The following is a 6000-nucleotide window of genomic DNA, read 5'->3' on the forward strand; positions in this document are numbered from 1 at the left end:
TATACTCGATTATGATTCAAGGAAAATAAGATATGGTGATAAATTTGTGCATCAATCATATTCAGTCAAGATTTTCTCGTTGATTCTAAATTCCAAAGTAATTTTGAGAACGTCCGAAATCGAATACACCCTGGTCTCAATATATCATTCGCAGATAGAAAAGAAGATTAAGGGAATGATTAAAGAGCCTCGAATGTAATTGGAAGCAATTACAAACTAGGTTAATTGAACAAAGAAACATGTGGGAATGAGGTTCAATAACCAGTAACTATTGCAAATGTTCATGAGCATGAATTATTAGAATTAGAAAGAAAAGAGAATTAATAGGCATTATGCTGATCCTTCTGAAACAGTAAAATAAGCAAGATAAGTGTAAGTGAGTTGGCTTCACCGCCACACGTATAGCAGGTTCATATGTGTTTATACGGGTATACTCAGGAAGAATAATTGAGCTCCGTTATATATAAAATGGAGACTTGAGTTTAGTTATATGAGCAACAGATAGAATATGAAGTCAGCGAGAGGTTGTTAAGTAATGAGTGATGTTGCGAGTAAAAGTTTATGAAAAGTTGTAAGGTTGAGGGATCAACCTGAGAAAATGGAAGTGAGATACTTGAATGTATCACTATCTGGTCCTTAGTGTGATTCTGAGGGCATAATCCTTTTAAGGGGGAAGGATGTAATATCCGGGATATCGCGTGTAATTATTTTTATCAATAAATGATTTTTATGTTATTATTATGTGATTTTTGGTGAATTATCTGATGATCGGTGTGCATATGTGGATGCTTATATGTGGTAAATTATAAGTATGTTAATTTTATTTTGACCAGAATAAAATATAGAAAATTACGGTATTTTTCTGGTAAATTTTGGACTGTTATATAATTTTATATTGATTTATGAATTTATTAATTATTTTCTGAATAATTACAAAATTATTTTATAAAGCCGGGAATCGTCCAAATTCAGCCGTTTTTACATTCTTACAACCCGAAACTCTTCCGAAAACTCCTTCCTAACCTAATCTGGTAATTCCGGACATTTTCCGTGTTTTGACTTTTTCGATCCGGGTTATGGTTTGACCCGTGCGAGTCCCGGAGTACAATTTTTGATACGATAATCATTTTGATAAAGCAACAAAACCCGTATTCTGGAAACACGGGATATTATTACATTATTTTCGTATAAAGTATTTTATTAGAAGCCGGTTTGGATAATTATCCAATACGTGTATCAAATCAGATCGTTTTTACAGTTGCTTAGCGGCTAAGTAACTAATTTATCGATCCAAAACGAACCAATATTCCATAAATATATATAAAGCCCTTTTAATATTTCATTTTATTCGTATAATCATAATCGATCAGTAAAAATATAGAATTTACAGAGAAAAACCCTAAAAACGTTGCGTTCTTCATAATCAAACGCACAAACGAAGGCGTTATCGAACTCCGATTCAAGCGTGCAATATATCAAATCGAAGCTCTCGAAAACCTCTTTCTGAATCCACCATCTATTCAAGTGCAGAAATCAAGGTATTTTTCTTATTTAATTGTTTTAATTCAAATTATTTATGGATTAAATTAGGAATTTTTGTTCTTGATATTTTTGATGTGATTTGATGGCATAATCATGTAGATCTTTTCCTCCTGGTCAATTTGGTATATTATATGTCAAAAATAGAGTTCAATAACATATAAAAATTGATGTTTGATTTCTCGGATTGTTAAATTAGGATTTATGGGAGATGAATGTTCTGAATTCGAAATTGGGGATTTTCAAACTGCTATTTCCGGTCAAATTCTGACCATACCATCGTGTACATCTGGTTAAGGAGAGTCGATTCATGGGCTCAAATGTTACAGGGGACGTCGGGAACGGGTTCACCGGAAACCACCGTGGGGCGGTGCTGGAAAATTTCGAGCTGATTTCTCGGCTAATACGTAGCTTATTTGCAAAATATGATGACACAGATCAATTCGTGACACGATAAGGAGTATATCTGCAGGTGCATGCGTGTTTCTGGGCAGGGAGGAGTGACGGCCGGCGAAGTTGCCGCTGGCGGCTCGTCGGATGAGACGGTGGGGGGAAATTACATTTTCCTCCCCTGCATTTTTCAAAAATTACAAATCCTGTATTTTAGTTTTTAAAATCCACAAAAACAGGATTTCCGTTTTAATTGTTTTCAAAACTTTATTTTCATTTATTTTTAAAATTAGAAAAATGTTTATTTTTTTGAATTTAAATTCAGAAAATTGTTATAATTATTTATTTATTTAAAAATAAATCTAATTTATTTTATTAATTAATTTTAATTTATTATAATTATTTTAATTAATCGATTAATTAAATATTAATTGATTAATTAATTTAATTAATTAATAATTGATTTTAATTGATTTAATATTTAGATTTAATTATTTATTTGGATTTAAAAATTTCCAAAAATAATTTTAAGCTTTTAAATATTATTTAAAATTATTTTCAAAGCTCGATAACTATTATTAAATCATTTTAAAGTCAGATTCGGGTGTTCGAACCCTGTTATTTAATTATAAAATGATTCGGAGACCCATTTTAATTCCGAAAAATGTTCAAAAATTCGTATTAAATACCTGGAAAATCATTTTAACCCCGAATCTTCTTTGAAATATTATTTTAATCGAATATCTTGTATGCTATGTGCTACGTGTTATCTGATTGATGTGTTATATGCCTATGTGGTTATTGTTTAACTATTTTAGTCCTAACTTTCAATCCGTAAATCGGATTTGGGTAAAATGAAGGGTAGATAAAAGCTTATGACGTCTATGTGACGATTAGAATGATATGAGATTAAGTATTGATAGATACTTGTGATGCCTAGCAGAGTAAGCAAGGCATAGAAAAGAAAGCCAGTGATCAGTAAATAGAACTGAAGTGTTAAAAAAGAAAGCAAGTGATCGATGAATAGAAGCAAGGCATAGAAAAAGAAGAAAAGTGATGGAAAAGTAAATGTTAGATAGGTACAAGTAAAGTTAGAAATCATCGGTGATAAGGCAAGTACTTCTGAACCTTCTTCAAGATATATTGTAAATATTTTCAAACTTTCTCATAACATGTTGCTAGTATTCAAAATAAATCTTGTTTTCTATTACAAGCGCTTTAAACTATTCAACCTTGAACCCTGATTCTTATTGATCTTGAGCCATAAGCCTTATTCTTCATAAACCATTGATTGTTAATTCTTAGATATGAGCCATACACATACGATACTACTCCACAAATATATATCTATCACATACTGATTTCTGATATTGAATTGCTTGACATACCAACCCTTATTCCTTGTTTAACAGAAGACCAATCCTTGGAACACTTGAACCCTTGGTCTTCTACTTTCTGATTATTTCCTTGATTGAAAGCAAATCTTTTTGAATTCCTTGTTATACCTTCATGGTATTGTGAATCACCCTATGTTTCAAGATAAATGTTGCTTATGATTCAGCTTATTGAATTACATTGGTTATCATATTGAATTGTTTTAGAATTGGATGGTTTTATAAATGTGGACCAGATTCATGGTCATAATAGGCCAATACGTTCCTTGGATCCAGTATATAGAGCAAAGTTGGGAGCCTTGCTCGAGGTTAGTGTGTGACTGATCAGCAGCCTAACCTTGGTTTTTAAAACGAAAAGTGAATATCCAATTTTAATCATTGCTTATTCAGAAACTTGATTCTTCTGAATCATTTCAATTGGTTATTGTTTAACCTCAGTTATTGCTATTATGACTTGCTGAGCTAGTTAGCTCACTCTTGCAAACCTTTTTATGTTTTCAACAGTTGAAAAGGAAATTGTTGGTAGCGAGGATTTCCAGTCCAGTGTGCGAGCTAGGATTCCAGGTTAAGTTGGATCGAGCTAGCAGGAGCTTTATATTGTAGATGCGTTATGCAAGATTGTAAAAATGATATCTTTATCAGTTGTAAGTTGAACTAGTTGGGATTTGGTACTATGTAAAAAGTTAAGGTTGTGGCTTGTTTTCATTGAAAGAGATATGTCCTAAGTCCAGTCATGTATAAGAATTTAGGAATAACTTTTATGTAATCTATTTTGATTTCATTGATATTAATAAAAGACTTGTTTTGTTTTTATTGCGGGCTCTATCTATTTAAATGTTTAAATAAGATATACCACACTTTAGAGTAAAGCTTTTTATGGATTGTGATGAGATCATAATAATGAGACCTAAAAGATGATAACTCTAAACTTAAATAGTTCCTGGTGTAGGATTACTAACTGGTAATTAATAATCCGCAAAGATCGGTACATACTATGCTTGCTTCATTATGAAGGATGTTTGTTCTCATAGACATTTGTGTGGTGACACTATAGCTAGTATGTAGGTGCTTATTATAGAATAAGTTCACTGAACTTGACTCACACAGCTGAACAACTGATGGAGTTCACTCACGTGTCAGCAGTTGTTCACATAGTGATAGTTGTACAAGTATCCTTAGACTTGAGGTCATCATAGTCATCTTGTGTACACTGAACTATGCTTTGGTTTAGTTCTTAGTCTCAAGGGACAATTATAAGGGCTCTACTGGGTATAGGAATTTGTACACGAAGATAGTGTATGATCAATAAAGGATCTACCCCTTCCAGTGAAGGAAGAGAATGTTCAATGCTGATCCACTTATACTAGTTCAGGAATATCTGGCCAGATTATGTGTTTTAACATGCTTTTATGTGTTGTATGAGCATGGTGGATGGTTATGGCCTTTAGACCTTAGTGTAATGGTTTTGGTTTTAAATACGACTTTCATGTCGTCAATCTTTGTAATCATAAATCTCGAATGTAACTCGAGTTATTCTTGTAAGTTCATTAGATTAGTTTTACTTTCAATCATGTAATGTAATTGAAGACTCAAGAAGGCTATCCAATGGAGGTGATACAAAGAAGAAGACTTATGTAATAAGTAGTTGTATTTATTTCCATCACCATATTAGATTGACCTTGATCTTTATCATGAGCTTGATAAAGATCACATAGGATGGGGCCATAACCAAACACAGTTACTTTATTGCACTTTACATTTACTTGTTTATTTAATTTTATATATGAGATATATGCTTATGTTTACCATGCGATGATAGATTTAGGTGAACTTAAATCAATATAAGGCGTGCTCTATAAAATCTAGAATAGGAATCGTTTCTTGCCTTAACAATAAATATTATGAATACGATCATGAGATTCTTGTGTTTATGAAACACGTAATTGAATATGAATTTTTAATATTGAGAGAAAGGATGATTCTGTCAACAACAGATTTCTATCTGTAAGAAAGGGTTATTAAGTGACGCCTCTTGACAATGCTCCACCCGATCTGGGAATCATCTGATTATCGATTATTGATTTGAAATATTTAATTTAAAAGGAAGAATCTCTTTATAATATGATTATGTTTGTAACGTAATATAATCCCTCTAAAATTAAATAATATCAAGTAGTAATTGGCCAATGACACAACGGGCTTGTGTCGGTCATAGCCTTCCAAAATGGTAGAAAATGGTTCTTATTTTTAAATCATTGTCGTTTCGTGCTACAGCCGAGGGCTTTGATTTCGAAATAAGAAATACTTGTCTATTACATAGAGATGAGTACATTGAATTAGAATCTAAAGGTCGGTACGTGCTACAGCCGTGGGCCGTTGGAGACTGATTCAATTATACGAAATGTTGGGTTAGACTTGACTTAGAATATTGAGTTTGTCGTGCCACAGCCGTGACTCAATTATTCAAGAGGCTAAACTTATATTAGGGAATAACATAAGATGTAATTGACAAGAGTTGTCTGCCTATTGAACATCACATGATGTTTCGTGCCACAGCCGAGGTTGTGTGATGGAATGTAGGATCCATATTCCCACTAGAATTATGAATGCTTAATTTTCACTTAGGGGGTTGAAAAAATTAGATAAACTAGTGGGAGACACTTATGAATAAAGACCC

Source organism: Apium graveolens, chromosome 9 (genome assembly GCF_009905375.1).
Source record: "Apium graveolens cultivar Ventura chromosome 9, ASM990537v1, whole genome shotgun sequence".
Taxonomy (NCBI): domain Eukaryota; kingdom Viridiplantae; phylum Streptophyta; class Magnoliopsida; order Apiales; family Apiaceae; genus Apium; species Apium graveolens.